We start from the raw sequence: 15,418 nt of genomic DNA, 5'->3' as shown, positions 1-15,418 counted from the left end.
TTTGTAAAAAACACCATAGGCATTTAAAGGTACAGACTCCCTATTCGCTCCACAATTATACATGCAAGATAAAAACAAACTATAAAACATGATTCAACATGTACTTTAAACTTAGTATTTTGACAAAAATCATAAAGTGAACAATTGAATAAAAAATCAACAATTAGAGGAAAATAATCAACAATTAGATAAAAAATTAGATAAAAATATCGGCTTTTACCCTCAAAAAGCTGGTTATTGAAACCATTTCATTCAACCCTGGAAAAATATTGGCGTTGACCCTTAATTGCCATAACAGTTCTTTGTATTCAAGCCAGTAATCCATAGGACCTCCTCTTTCATCCATAGTCAGCTGTTCAAGAACTGTGAATTTAAAATTGTGACCTGGGTGGGTATTGACGTGCTTGGCCAGTGAATTTTTTAATTTCATTTTCCTAATGTCATATAAATGCTGGTAAATATGTGTATGAAAGGCATTTTTGGTCTTGCCTATATAAAAACATGCACACTTTTGACAAATACCAGCATATATATGACATTCTTACTGCTACAATTGTACTTATACTGAAATTTCACCCATCCATAACCATTAAGAAAAACACTGTCACCTTCCAAAATATACTTGCAGTGAGTACATATGTCCCTAATGCTCCAGCCATACTGACAACTTTCCTCCTCCCTAAGATATTTTTAACACTGGTGTCCTTTCTGTACACTACCACAGGGGCTTCCCCTACTCTCTCTCTCTCTTATGGCATTGTCTCCTGCCAAAATAAACCAGTTCTTGTAGACAATGTCCCGAATCAGTGGGAACTGAGGGGTGTAAGTTAATATAAAACCATGGTGAAAACGACCAGAGCATGAATCCCTGCTCTCCAAAGGAGTACACAATCTGGAGATGTCAATCCCTAGTAAGGGATAAAAATGTTCAAGTCTCTTCCTAGTCACTTCATCAAGAGGAGGTAACACAAATTGCTCAGGATAACCTCTTTGTACCAACATATTCAATAAAACTTCCCTTTCTGCATAAAAATCCTTGATCCTGCTAGTCATGTGGGCCAACCTCACTCCCTGCCCCTTAACCAGGGAGCGTTTCTGATGTACAGGATGCCCGCTCTCACAATGAAGAAGGGTGTTCGAATAGGTTGGTTTTCGATAATTAGTAGAATAAAATTGTGCAGAGGTATGATCCTTGCTAATCCTGATGTCCAGGTAACTGATGGAATCAACATGAGTTTCCATAGTGAATTCCAGAAATGTAGTGCTAGAATTGAGGAACAAAAAAAATTAATCCAACTGGTCGTGGTTACCTTTCCATAAAATCAGGATGTCAATCAAGGTAACGTCCATAAAACTTACACCATGACATCCCTGTAGATGGAAAAACTATGGAAAGTTCCCACTGAGTCAGTACTATGTTCGCAAAAACTGGGGCACAGACTGCACCCATAGCCACACATATACTCTGTTTGAACAATTGACCCTCATAGATTATAAAACTATTCTCCAAAATAAGTTCCATCAAAGTTCTCAGAGTCAAAATTTTGGTATGTGAAAAACTGGTATGTCCAAATGCAAGCAATGTACTCACTGCAAGTTTATTTTGGAAGGTGACAGTGTTTTTCTTAATGGATATGGATGGGTGAAATTTCAGTACAAGTACAACTGTAGCAGTAAGAATGTCATATATGCTGGTATTTGTCAGAAGTGTGCATGTTTTTATATAGGCAAGACCAAAAATGCCTTTCATACACATATTTACCAGCATTTATATGACATTAGGAAAATGAACCTAAAAAATTCACTGGCCAAGCACGTCAATACCCATCCAGGTCACAATTTTAAATTCACAGTTCTTGAACGGCTGACTATGGATAAGAGAGGAGGTCCTATGGATTACTGGCTTGAATACAAAGAACTGTTATGGCAATTAAGGGTCAATGCCAATATTTTTCCAGGGTTGAATGAAATGGTTTCAATAACCAGCTTTTTGAGGTTAAAAGCCGATTTTTATCTAATTTTTTTATCTAATTGTTGATTTTTTTCCTCTAATTGTTGATTTTTTATTCAATTGTTCACTTTATGATTTTTGTCAAAATACTAAGTTTAAAGTACATGTTGAATCATGTTTTATAGCTAGTTTGTTTTTATCTTCCATGTATAATTGTGGAGCAAATAGGGAGTCTGTACCTTTAAATGCCTATGGTGTTTTTTACAAATTGGTTTGGAATGTATTTGTAATGAGTATTTAAGGAGTGGGGTGGAGGCACTCTGTTTTTTCTGAAGAAGTAAACTGTAATCTGTGACGAAAGCGCTTAAGAATAAATTTTATCCTTGTTTCTTGTAACACCAGCCTGCTTTGTGATTTCTCAATATATATATATATATATATATATATATATATATATATATATATATATATATATATATATATAAAGAGAGAGAGAGAGAGATACTACGGAACTTGGGACTTGCCATTTTCCTCACTGTAGTGCAATCTCAGAGTTGGTATATTTAAGTAGCAGGGGATGTGGGGGTTCAGAGGGGCTTGCCTCCCTGCAAAAAGGTAAGTATAACGTGTTTTGTTTATTTTTTGTGTTTTTTATTTTTATTTAAGTTTTAAAACTTCGATCATATGGTCTCGGCCATATGGTCTTCGAAGTTTTGAAACTTCGATAAACTGTAGTAAATCCATATATATGTATATATGTATAGTTACCCTACAGGTGGACAAAGTATAATCCCTTGAGTGTCATTTGCCCAAGACTCAGTTTGTCAAATGCTGTTTTCCATAGATTTGTTCTTCAGGCATTAGGTTTCATTGATTGTGATCATCAGGAGTTTGGTGTTTGATGACCCATAGCAGAAGCAATATCTATGTTTAATTTGCATTTAGTCAAAAATGAAAACTTTGAACTATATTAATACTGTAAGTTTGTATTCACAGAGCAGTACTCAGAAAGCAGACTTATTGACTATGCATTTTATTCACAGTACTTCATTCTGGAACATCTCTATTTTTTACATCCATAGTAGTCCAGCAGTAATTCCAGTTTCCACAGGCTTATACAATAAAACATCCTAAAAATGATTAGCTATACACCTCACAGCACACAATTTATTTAAATAGCTAGTAAAAATAAATAGCATTCTATTTTTGTTAGCAATCAGACAGTCTACTTGCATGTTCAGAAATAATATGTTGTTTCTTGTGAAAGATGTATTTCAGTACTTCCTGTGACTAAGTGGAATACTTCAGAGATAACATTTGGATCTAAACATCTTTTCATATAGGATTATGCAAGCAGTGATCTGGTATGAGGAGGTCCATCCTGGTTAAGAGCAGTACTAATTCCATCCAATGTTTGGATAGCACGGGATCTAAAACTTTACCAGGATGTCCCTCCTCTTTACCCACAATTCACCACATGTAGCTACCCTTTCTAGATCATTTTTGCTGAGCTAAAGTGTACAGCTTCAGAGAAATGGCCCCATGCTATTGTTTTGTTTTGCGGTAAGTAAAAGCTAATTTTCCTGGGTAGAGTAGTTTTTTCCTATCATTATCAGTCATTGCAACCTTTTGTAAGATTTTGCCTCATCCCCTTTCCTTCATACAGAAAATTTGTCTTTTCTCAGTTGTTCCCTTCCTAGAGCAACTGGTAATTTTTTCTCATGTTTTCTACTGGAGTTACTGTATTTATTTGCTGTAATTACTGTATGCTAGTTATGTGTTATTGTTTGTAGTTAAGGTTGTCTCAACTGTTACTGCCATCATGGAATGGGCATTTGAAAAGAATAAAAGAAGAATTAAAACCCACCCCAGGGAAACATGAACATTACTTATTTTGTTTCGGGGCACAGCACAATGGTCATAAATGTGAGAGCTGACACAATATCACTCCTAATAACTTAAGAAACCATCAAAATAAATTTAAGTTGTGGTCCAAGCTGACACATATTCAGAGCTGAAAGATTAATCAGAACTTAGGGCCTCAGTAATCAAGCTTAGTACTGACAGCTTTAATCATTCCTTTGGATTCTTCAAGATCTCAAAAATGTAAATTGAAACATAACCCTGGTAACCCAAGGCCTTTCTCTGCAGGTCAACAATACAAAAAGAGAGAGAATTGAGGAAGTGGCTCCTACAGTTACTTTATGAGTCATGAAGAGTTGTCTCCTCCAAGACTGACATAGTTTGACTTTGTTAGCTGACAGTGACTTATTGAAACTCTAAAGCTTTAAACCAACTTTTGCATGGCCTTCTCCCTTGTCTCTGCCTGAATTTGATTATGATGTCACTCTTTGGACTCAACACAAAATGTCTGCAGCCACATCCCTGGCAGTTTCAATGTTAAATATTGCCATTTTCTCTGTTTTTCCATCTCCTGTAGGTTTTCCAGATTTTCTTCACCAATTGTGTCTTCCATATCTTATGTAAATGATGAGAAGAATGTATATGTTCCTTAATTTCCCCAGTAATCCCAAATGTGAGGAAATCTTAGAAATGATGCATCAGATTGGGAGGGGGTATGCATAACCAGTATCCTCCCCAAACAAGGCATAGTAGGAAGTTTTTGGTCCTCCAAACAATCTTCTTGATGGTTCACTAACCAGTAAAAATTTTAAATGTAATCACTATTATAGTATGGAAATGTAGATACTATAACCACAGTACAAAAGAAACCAGACTGAGTTTCGCAGTCCCTAAAGAACTGGAATGTCCAGGTAGAAACTCTAAAGCCTGATTTCCCAGTTAAAACTGTAGCCCTTAAAAAGATTCCATCCTTGCAAATCCTTGTAATATCCCACTGATCTGGAATTTAGGTCTGTGGACCATTTTTGGAAAGAGAGTTTATCCATCATCTACTTTTTCCTTAAGGCCCAAAAAATACCTTGTATATAATTAATTTCCATTGCGATCTGATAAATGAGAGTCACCAGTCACAGGACCAGATGTCAGATGTCAGTATTATTATTGAACATCTAACACTAATACTGAGAGATGGCAGCATTAGCATCAGTTGTTCAATAAGTAGCACAATATTTTTTTGATATCATGAGATCATCAGAAGACTGTGAGTTCTGTTCCCATACCAGGTCAATGGATTCATGTTTCCATTAATGAAAATGCAGTGCTGCACTCTTGAGACACCATTTTTCTGATAAGATTTTAAATGGAAGTCTCATTTGCCTAAATAGGTGGTAGTTCAGATGGCCATAAAAGATACCATGACACTATCAAAAAAGAGTAGTGGAACTTTATGCATATTAAAACTATGAAATATAATCAAATAATATTGTCAAAAAAGTTGGAGAAAAATTGTATCCTGGCCAAATGTCCTTTAGTTAATATGACTGCCACCTCTGGGCTCTTAAAAATAGCAATTCCAGTAGAACATACCCAGTAAAAAATAAATAAATAGATAAATAAATAAAGTAAAATAAATGGACCTTTGAAGCAAGATTTGCAGTCTGGATTAACTGCTGTTTGTCTATTTCAAACGTTACCCTAAAACTGGTTTATAACTTTGCTGAAAGTGCAAAACAAGCTGCAGGCCCTGTTATTGCCATGGATAGACATACCAGGCTCAATATTAGAGGTTTTGTTGAAGAAACTAAAGTAACTTTCATGAATTAAATTTTTAAGTTTTCCCTGTTTTTGAACCTGATAAATGTCAAAGAATATAGGCAAAAGAGAGCAAAACCCTCATTGCTGTTACTGCCAAAGTTCAGCCTCCTGGTGCCCATTTTCCAGGATGCAAAGGGGTCCAATACATCTTTGGTTCAGACATAACCAACATCAACAAAATCAAACATTTGGAAGAAACCAAACCAAATCTACCATGGCAACTTCAAAAACAGCCATACTCCCAGATGGAGGGATTGTGTACTACATGTATGTCAATAACTATTGTGAAATGCAAGGCTTTCCTCTTTCTCGAGGCTGTGGCTGAAATAGGCCATTCTGGCTCAGCCCACTACTCCAAAGTAAAATCATAAATAAATAAATAAACCAGCAAAAAGGATGATAATGGTCCACCATCAAGAGTTCAACAACAGCACCTCAAAGGATGTTCCCAGTTCTCCCATTCTGAAGACAGTCAGGGGTCAATTGCTCCTCCAATTTCCAGCATGACTAACAATCATTCAGGATAGTAAATTAAGACAGTAGTATCCAGGGGCTATGCAATTCCATACCACATCCCTTGTAGCCTTTTTCTATACCCTTAAACAACTTTCCACCCCTCAGAAACGTTCAGCAAATAATAAATAAATAAATAAATAAATGCATTAAAAAGCAATCTAAGAGAACTCACAAAACTAAAAAGGATTATGGCATTATACCAGATTCTTTTAAGTATTAGAGAAAAAGGACCCCAGTACCATATTAGACTTAAGTGGCCTCAATGTTTTCATCCCCAAGGAAAACATTTGAATAGTCATGGTGAAGTCTGTTCTTTCAGTCTAGTCAGAAGAAGACTGAATGTCATCTTTGGATCTTCAAGACACCTACCTCCACATAAAGATAGCCAAGGAGGCCAGAAAGTATCTACACTTCTTTATAGGTGCCAATTTCTATCAATTCAAGAGTTTTCCATTTGGTCTCACCACAAGTACACAGTTTTTTTTATCAAATTATGTCTGTAACTGCAGTAAACCAAAGACAGCAAAGGATGAAAAAGATGCCCTAACTTGATAATGTGTTCATGGCTGGTCTTTCCAAGAATGAGTACTGCAGTGAACACTGAGAGTTCATTGATCTCAGATTATAGATCCAGTGTCCCAGAAAATCAAGCTATCTAGGGTCTGCAAGTCACATCTGCACTATGGTTGCATCTGTCCAATCTCTTACATGACAGGCCATTTCAGATTTCCACCCTATCAGTTGTAGACACTAGGGGTATTTCTGCCGTAGGGTGGGGTGGGGGCATTGCCAAGAGCACACTGTAAAAGGTGTCTTATCACATACAGACGCAAGCGTACATATTAGTATTCTGGAGATGAGGTCAGTCCTTCTTGCATTCCAGGCTTTCCAGGACTCCATTATTTAAGGAGTAATTATTCCTCACTCTGACAACTTGGCAGTGGTTTGGTACATTAATAAGCAAAGGGAAAGCAAGCCAGCCTGTCACTTGTGTCAAGAAGTAATGAAGGCACTGCATTGTAAAGTAACAAACTTTTAAACTGCATTGATAGATGTCTGTTAGCAGATGTTACATTCTAAAATTCCAGAAATCTGGTGCATTTCCATTTTATGGCAAATGTCAGTAGAACAACTCAAAATAGCTGCAAAAGTAATTTTATATGCAATATATGTACTTATAAATCACACTAGTCCCCAAACTATGGAAACAAGCCTATATTATTCCTTTACGTAAAGTCAACAAATTTCTTAAACTAAGTAACTCCAGACCTATAGCCATTTTCTCCACTCTATCCAAAACAGTTGAAAAATATCTTCACCTACATTTGGTCAACTACCTGTCAGACAACAAGTTATTTTCCTTAGCACAGCATGGATTTAGACCAGGCCACAGAACAGCATTACTAACTTTCATAAACTAAATTTATGAAAGACAAAAATCAAAATAAAATGATTGCATTGTTACTTTAGGAGATATCCAAAGCATTTGTTACTGTTTATTGATTGTTTTATTTATTTCCATTGTTGTCTAGATAGGTGGGCTTGTCTACTGACCCTTTACAGTCATGAACCTGGTTTATGAGGAGCACTATATATATATATATATATATATATATATATATATATATATATATATATATATATATATATATATACATATATTCAGTTGGCTTACGATTGTGAGTACAATATATTATGGAAAGTACAGTTACAGTAAGAGCACTGAACTAAAGATGCAAAATTAACAAACAACAAAGGAAATGTATAGTATTAACCGACAATAATACAATATTTGTTATGCTTATTTGCATTATCAGTGCAGAAATAGTGTTAACCATTATCTCTGAAACATTTGCAGGTAGATTCATTGGTGATGTGCTTGCACAGAGATTTTTTAAGGTCTTCACGGTGGTGCAGTGGTTAGCATTGTTGCCTGACAGCAAGAGGTTCTCTGGTTCGATCCTCGGCTGGGGTGCCTTCTGTGCAGAGTCTGCATGTCCTCCCTGTGATAGCATGGGTTTCTTCTGAGTGCTCCGGTTTCCTCCCACATCCCAAAGACATGCTGCAGGTGGATTGGACACTGTAAATTGGCCCTAGGTGTGAGTGTGTGTGTGTGTGTGCCTTCTGTAGAAGGTTGGGTGCTGGGCTGGCAACTCAACACGGCAAAACACGACTTCCAATCATGAGCGGACAGGTGATCTGCTGTGGCAACCCCTAACCGGGAAAAGTCGAAAGAAAAATTGCTGAGAGTACCTTTAATTTCTTTTGACAAATTACTCCAGGCTGAAGCACTAATGTGAGAAAAAGCATTTCAACTGTGGGCCTGACCAGTGTAATGTTGTTTTACTGGCTACTTCTTAATGGGAATGCTTGTTCCTAAAATTTAAATTCTGATCTGTAAGATCGATAGTACCATAGTTTTAAAAATCTTAAATAGCAAACAGCTGAACAGAAAAGATGCCCTATTATTAACAGGCAACCAAGTTCTTTTGCAAAGTTTCACTGGTGATGTGTGAGGGAGCTGGCCAGTAATGCAGATCTGAAGATTCTGTTTTTAACTGAATTGTATGTGTGTTGGAGTCAGAGTGGAATGCTAGTAATGGCAATCCATATTCAACTCTAGGTAGGAGAACACTTTTAACAATGGCTCTCCTGGTTGCTGGAAAAATTACATTGGGATATTTTGTAATAGATCATGAGCTGTGAAAATACCTTGCTTGTAATATAATCTGTATGGGATGTGAGTGACAGTGAAGAGAGTCAAGTATCAAGCCTATGTATTTATATTTGGTGACATTCAGAGTACTGTGACCTTCAGGGTCACTAAGCAAGATAATGGATAGGTCAGATGCTGTTTGGGAGGACTCAAATGACATAATATGACATTAGTCTTTGAAGGATTTTGCCTAAGTTTGCTGTTAATTTTCCATTGGACTAATGTTTTGAAACTAGTTCATAGCTAATCTGGAAGGGCTATATGTAATTTATTAAGACAGATAATTTATATATATGTGTGTGTATATATATATATATATATATATATATATATATATATAAAATCTACATATAAAATAAGATCTAAGTCAGGAAGGTTAATATCATTAATAAAAAGTGAAAAAATAGGGGTTAGCATGGATTCTTGAGGAACCCCAGTAATTCGGGAGCCATCTGTGGAGTATTGAATGAATACATATATTTGAAAGGAGGTGTCCATAAGATAATATTTCAACCAGGTTATAGTGTTGTTCCCAAAGTTATATCTTTTCAGTTTTTACAACAGACAGTTGTGGTTGACAGTCTCAAAAGCACATGTCATGTCCACAAATACTCCAGCTATCAGCCTGTAATTAATATTACAGTAAACACTGTTGGTAGCTGATAACAGTGCTTTAGACGTGCTAAAAGCATTCACATCCCATACTGTTACTTAGACTCAGGAAACTGAGCTTCACGATCCAAAGCATTTCATATAGTTTCACATTCCATACAGTCATGCTGTCACCTATAGTCATGGAGCTGTGCTTCTTCAGAAATATAATCAGTTGGTGTAAAATTATCTCAGCCAGCAAACACGGGATGTATGCTGGGCTGATAAACTGTTGATTCTTCTTTAATATATGTATAAATAAAAACATGCTTCATATTATTCAGCAAATTTAATCCAATATGCAGATGTCTCAACACTAATACATGAGTCTGTTCAATCTAACGGCTCAAAATTACCTACGGCAATCCTTTACAAGAAATTAAAACTGGCTTTTAAATGCATTGTGTTTTCTCCTTCAACCCAGCCATAGAGATATAACAAAATTATTTATCAATAACATTAGAATTGCACAAGCACAAAATATAAAACTTGTAGGAATAATAGTTGACCATAGTTTAAGTTTCCATCAGCATATACCAGTGACATGCACCAGAAGCAGAAATGAAGAACTAAAACTTATAATAAAACTAATGCTGCAAATGCTCACTGAACAACAAATTTTTATTATAATCATAGTTTAGCACTTTCATTCTGTCATATTAAGGACTTTATCAGAACAAGTACTGAACCACTGAATTTCCTTTAAATAGTGAGCATTCACATGGAAGACAAAATATGACATACAGCCGTACCTTTTCACTTATGTAATCTATCGTTGTATGCATTTAACAAAATCATTTAAAGTAAAATTCCTGAAACTTCTCAACACCTTTTCAAAGGATTTTTTGAAAAGAGAAAGAACAATACTTACATGAGAAGGAAATGAACAAACAATTAAATTTCTATATCTTAGAGCTTAGCTGCCCTAACTTTAAGACTACTGTTAACAGAAATGTGATCATTCAGATCTGGTGGGTATCTGCATTTAATATTAATTGCCATATAAATTCTCTATATTCTATTTTCTCTACACAGTGCCCCTCCCTGGGATTACTATCATTTTTTTCTAATACTAAAAATATTAATATATTAAAATTAACATATTCAAGTACATGTTTTCTTAATGTGTTATTTGAATTCATTTTTTAATGTCATAATTGTGCTCAGATTTGCCTTCTTAAAGTTCTCTCTAGTTTCCCAATGAAGAATGCATTGAATGATGTACACAACTATGTACACTATACCCTGGGATTCACATGTAAAATTTCATATCTGATGTTATCAATCTTCATTTTATCCTTGACATATGGGTTTGGTTCTGATAATGGAACTGACTCAGCCATTGCTACAGCTTAAGCAGGCTAAAATTTCTCGAGCTTCATCACTACCTACAATCCACTCTCCTAGTTACCTCAGATCTTGTTTGCTGCTTTTCCAGACAGATGCTTTTGCCTCAGCTCTTGAGCTAAGTCAATTTTATTAACATTTCTTGTTTAAACTTTCTTCTAAAACATCTTCCTTTTTGGTGTTATACCTTTCCGTACATTAGTGTACCTTTACTGGCTTTTTGATCCCTTCCCATATACTTACGTGAATCCTTACTGTTATTGTTGACAGTTCCCCCTTTCCTTTGAGAGCTCTTTTCTGCTCTCTCCATGTACTTCAGTGTAGCTAAAACTGACATTGTTTATTGTCCCTTTTTTGTCCCTTTTCTTTCTTTCCTAATTCCCCCTGCACCCCCCAAAAAAAGTTTTTTCCTCATTCTGGTGTCTACTTCTGCCTTTTTGCATAGAAATGTGATGTTTGTTTCTTTGTCTTCTCTTTCATTATGGCCAACAAACCCAAAAACCCTGCTGGTTTCAAAAAATGCCAAAAGTGTGGCCACAAAATTCCCATTTCAAACTCACATCTTTTATGTGTCTATTGTTTAGGTGCTGTACATCTTCAAGAGGATGGTGGCTTTCGCCACAGCTTAAGCCACAGAGCTCTCATTGAGAGGAAGAATAAATTAATCTTGAAGGGCTTAATTCCATCAGCATTTGTAGAAGCCATATCTGCTGATAAAAGTAAAACTGATATTTCTTCCCCTTCCTCTTCATCATCTTTAGAAAACACCAAAATAGAAGCTTGTCAGTACCATCTTCCCCCTTGGAACTGATTCGTAAGAAGCATAAATTATCCGCTCCACAAAGTATGTTGGATCAAATGGAATTTCAGTCAAAAACTTTGGTGCTGGAAAAGAAGTCATTAGTACTGACAACTATTTTGGCTCCTAAGACCTTGACAAAATCTTCAGTACAACAGGAAATTCAGATTTTGACTCAGGAAAAGAACCTCACCACATTCTTTTTGATGCCGACTACATCAGCACAGACAGTTCAACAGCTTGATTTACCAAGAGTGGTCTATTTGCCATCTATTGACCCCTTTGCTGGTGAATCCCCCAAGATCTTTTTGCATAGACCTAAATCACTTTCTCAGGCTTCTATCCTCTTCTTCTTCTTTTGGCTGCTCCCGTTAGGGGTCGCCACAGCAGATCAACTGTTTCCATTTCTTCCTGTCCTCTGCATCTTGCTCTGTAACACCAACCACCTGCATGTCCTCTCTCACCACATCCATAAACCTTATCTTAGGCCTTCCTCTTTTCCTGTTACCTGGCAGCTTCATCCTTAGCATCTTTTTCCCAATATACTCTGCATCCCTCCTCAGCACATGTCCAAACCAACGTAATCTTGCCTCTCTGGCTTTGTCTCCAAACATTCCAACCTGGGCTGACCCTCTAATATACTTATTCCTAATCCTGTCCATCCTCGTCACACCCAGTGCAAATCTTAACATCTTCAACTCTGCCACGTCAAGCTCTGACTCCTGCCTTTTTGTCAATGCCACTGTCTCCAACCCGTATAACATAGCTGGTGTCACTACCCTCTTGTAGACCTTCCCTTTCACTCTTACTGGTACTCGTCTGTCACAAATCACTCCTGACACTCTTCTCCACCCACTCCATCCTGCCTGTACTCTCTTCTTCACCTCTCTTCCACACTCACCATTACTCTGAAATGTTGATCCTAAGTACTTAAACTCATTCACCTTCGCCACCTCTACTCCCTGCATCCTCACCACTCCTCTATCCTCCCTCTCATTCACACGCATATATCCTGTCTTAGTCCTGCTAACCTTCATTTCTCTTCTCTCTAGAGCATATCTCCACCTCTCCAGGGTCTCCTCCACCTGTTCCCTACTCTCACTACAGATCATAACATCAACTGCAAACATCATAGTCCACGGGGACTCCTGTCTGATCTCGCCTGTCAACCTGTCCATCACCATTGCAAATAAGAAAGGGCTCAGAGCTGATCCTTGATGTAATCCCACCTCCACCTTAAATGCATCCGTCACTCCCACCGCAGACCTCACCGGTGTCACACTACCCTCGTACATATCCTGTACCACTCTTACATACTTCTCTGACACTCCCGACTTCCACATACAATACCACAACTCCTCTCTAGGCACCCTGTCATATGCTTTCTCTAAATCCACAAAGACACAATGCAACTCCTTCTGACCTTCTCTGTACTTCTCCATCAACACTCTCAGAGCAAACATCACATCTGTAGTGCTCTTTCCTGGTATGAAACCATACTGCTGATCACTAATCATCACCTCCCTTCTTAACCTAGCTTCCACTACTCTTTCCCATAACTTCATGCTGTGACTGATCAGTTTAATCCCTCTGTAATTACTACAGCTCTGCACATCACCCTTATTCTTAAAAATCGGTACCAAAACACTTTTTCTCCATTCCTCAGGCATCCTCTCACTTTCCAAGATTTCATTAAACAATCTAGTTAAAAACTCCACTGCCATTTCACCTAAACACCTCCATGCTTCCACAGGTATGTCATCTGGACCAACAGCCTTTCCGTTCTTCATCCTTTTCATAGCTATCCTTACTTCCTCCTTGCTAATCCACCGCACTTCATGATTCACTATCCACACATCATCCAACCTTCTCTCCCTCTCATTCTCTTCATTCATCAACCCCTCAAAGTACTCTTTCCATCTGCTCAACACACTCTCCTCGCTTGTGAGTACGTTTCCCTCATTATCCTTTATCATCCTTACCTGCTGCACGTCTTTACTAGCTCGGTCCCTCTGTCTAGCCAGTCGGTACAGGTCCTTTTCTCCCTCCTTAGTGTCCAACTTTTTATATAACTCTTCATACGCCTTATCCTCAGCCTATGCCACCTCTCTCTTTGCCATGCACCTCATCTCCTTATATTCTTGTCTACTTTCTTCATCTCCTTGACAATCCCACTTCTTCTTCGCCAACCTCTTTCTCTGTATACTCTCCTGTACTTCTTCATTCCACCACCAGGTCTCCTTGTCCTCCTTCCTCTTTCCAGATGTCACACCAAGCACCCTTCTAGCCATCTCTCTTACTAGCTCTGCTGTAGTTACCCAGCTATTTGGTAACTCTTCACTGCCACCCAGTGCCTGTCTTAACTCTTCCCTGAACATCACCTCATAATTACCCTTTTTCAATTTCCACCATTTGATCCTTGGTGCTGCCCTCACACTCATCCTCCTCTTCTTGATCACCAATGTCATCCTACAAACCACCATCCTATGCTGCCTAACTACACTTTCCCCTGCCACCACTTTACAGTCTCCAATCTCCTTCAGATTGGCCCTTCAACATAAGATATAATCCACCTGTGTGCATCTTCCTCCACTCTTGTATGTCACCCTGTGCTCCTCCCTCTTGATAAAATACATATTCATCACAGCCATGTCCATCCTTTTTGCAAAATCCACTACCATCTGACCTTCTGCATTCCTTTGCTTAACACCATACCTACCCATCACTTCCTCATCCTCTCTGTTCCCTTCACCAACATGCCCATTAAAATCTGCTCCAAGCACCAGTCTCTCACCCTTGGGTACAGTCATCACCACTTCATCCAACTCACTCCAAAATTTTTCTTTCTCATCCATCGCACACCCAACTTGTGGAGCATATGCACTAACAACATTCATCATTACACCATCAATTTCCAGCTTCATAAACATCACTCTATCCGACACTCTTTTCACCTCCAAAACACTCTTAGCATACTGTTCCTTCAGGATAATGCCTACACCATTTCTCCTCCCATCCACACCATGATAAAACAAATTGAAACCACCTCCAATACACCTAGCCTTGCCCCCCCTTCCATCTGGTCTCTTGTACACACAATATACCAACCATCCTTCGGTTCATCATATCAGCTAGCTCCCTCCCTATACCAGTCATACTGCCAACATCATCCATTCCATCAAAAGCCTCATCGAGATTGATGTGGATAGACTAGTGAATAAAGAGGACTTACAGGACTTCCCCTCAGCTCCAACCCCTTTGGGTCTTGCAACTCATTCAGCTTTTACCCCCTTATCTACTCCTCCTCTGACCTCCTCTGAGATTTTAGAGATGTCAGCTCTGAGCTGTCCGGTGCCAACTGTATCAGTTCCAGAGATATCTCTCCCTTCACAATCAATTATTTCCCTGAGTTCTTCAGCTCTGTTGGATCCAGAAACCTCCTGTAGCTGTATATGTCCTATCTGCTCAGAGGAGCTGGGGTCGACTCCAATTTTTTAGGAGCAGTCCCTGCACCTTGGACCTTCGGCACAGTACATTTCTGCCCTGGATTCTGTCTCATGGGCTGTCTCATTGGGGAGGGGAGTGACCATAGCTCTGAGGCAGTCACTCTTGGTTCCAGGATCCCTTCCCTCTTTCGGGGGGGGGGCACTAGTCTTTGAGGCAATGGAGAGGGCTTTATCCACAGTGGTCACTGAGTCGGTCCCTTTCTAATTAGAGCACATCCTGTCCTCACACTCTCTTATTTGACCTGTATCTCCAC

Source organism: Protopterus annectens, chromosome 7.part0 (assembly GCF_019279795.1).
Source record: "Protopterus annectens isolate FY-2018-M chromosome 7.part0, PAN1.0, whole genome shotgun sequence".
NCBI lineage: Eukaryota > Metazoa > Chordata > Ceratodontiformes > Protopteridae > Protopterus > Protopterus annectens.
This window is presented reverse-complemented; position numbering follows the sequence as displayed.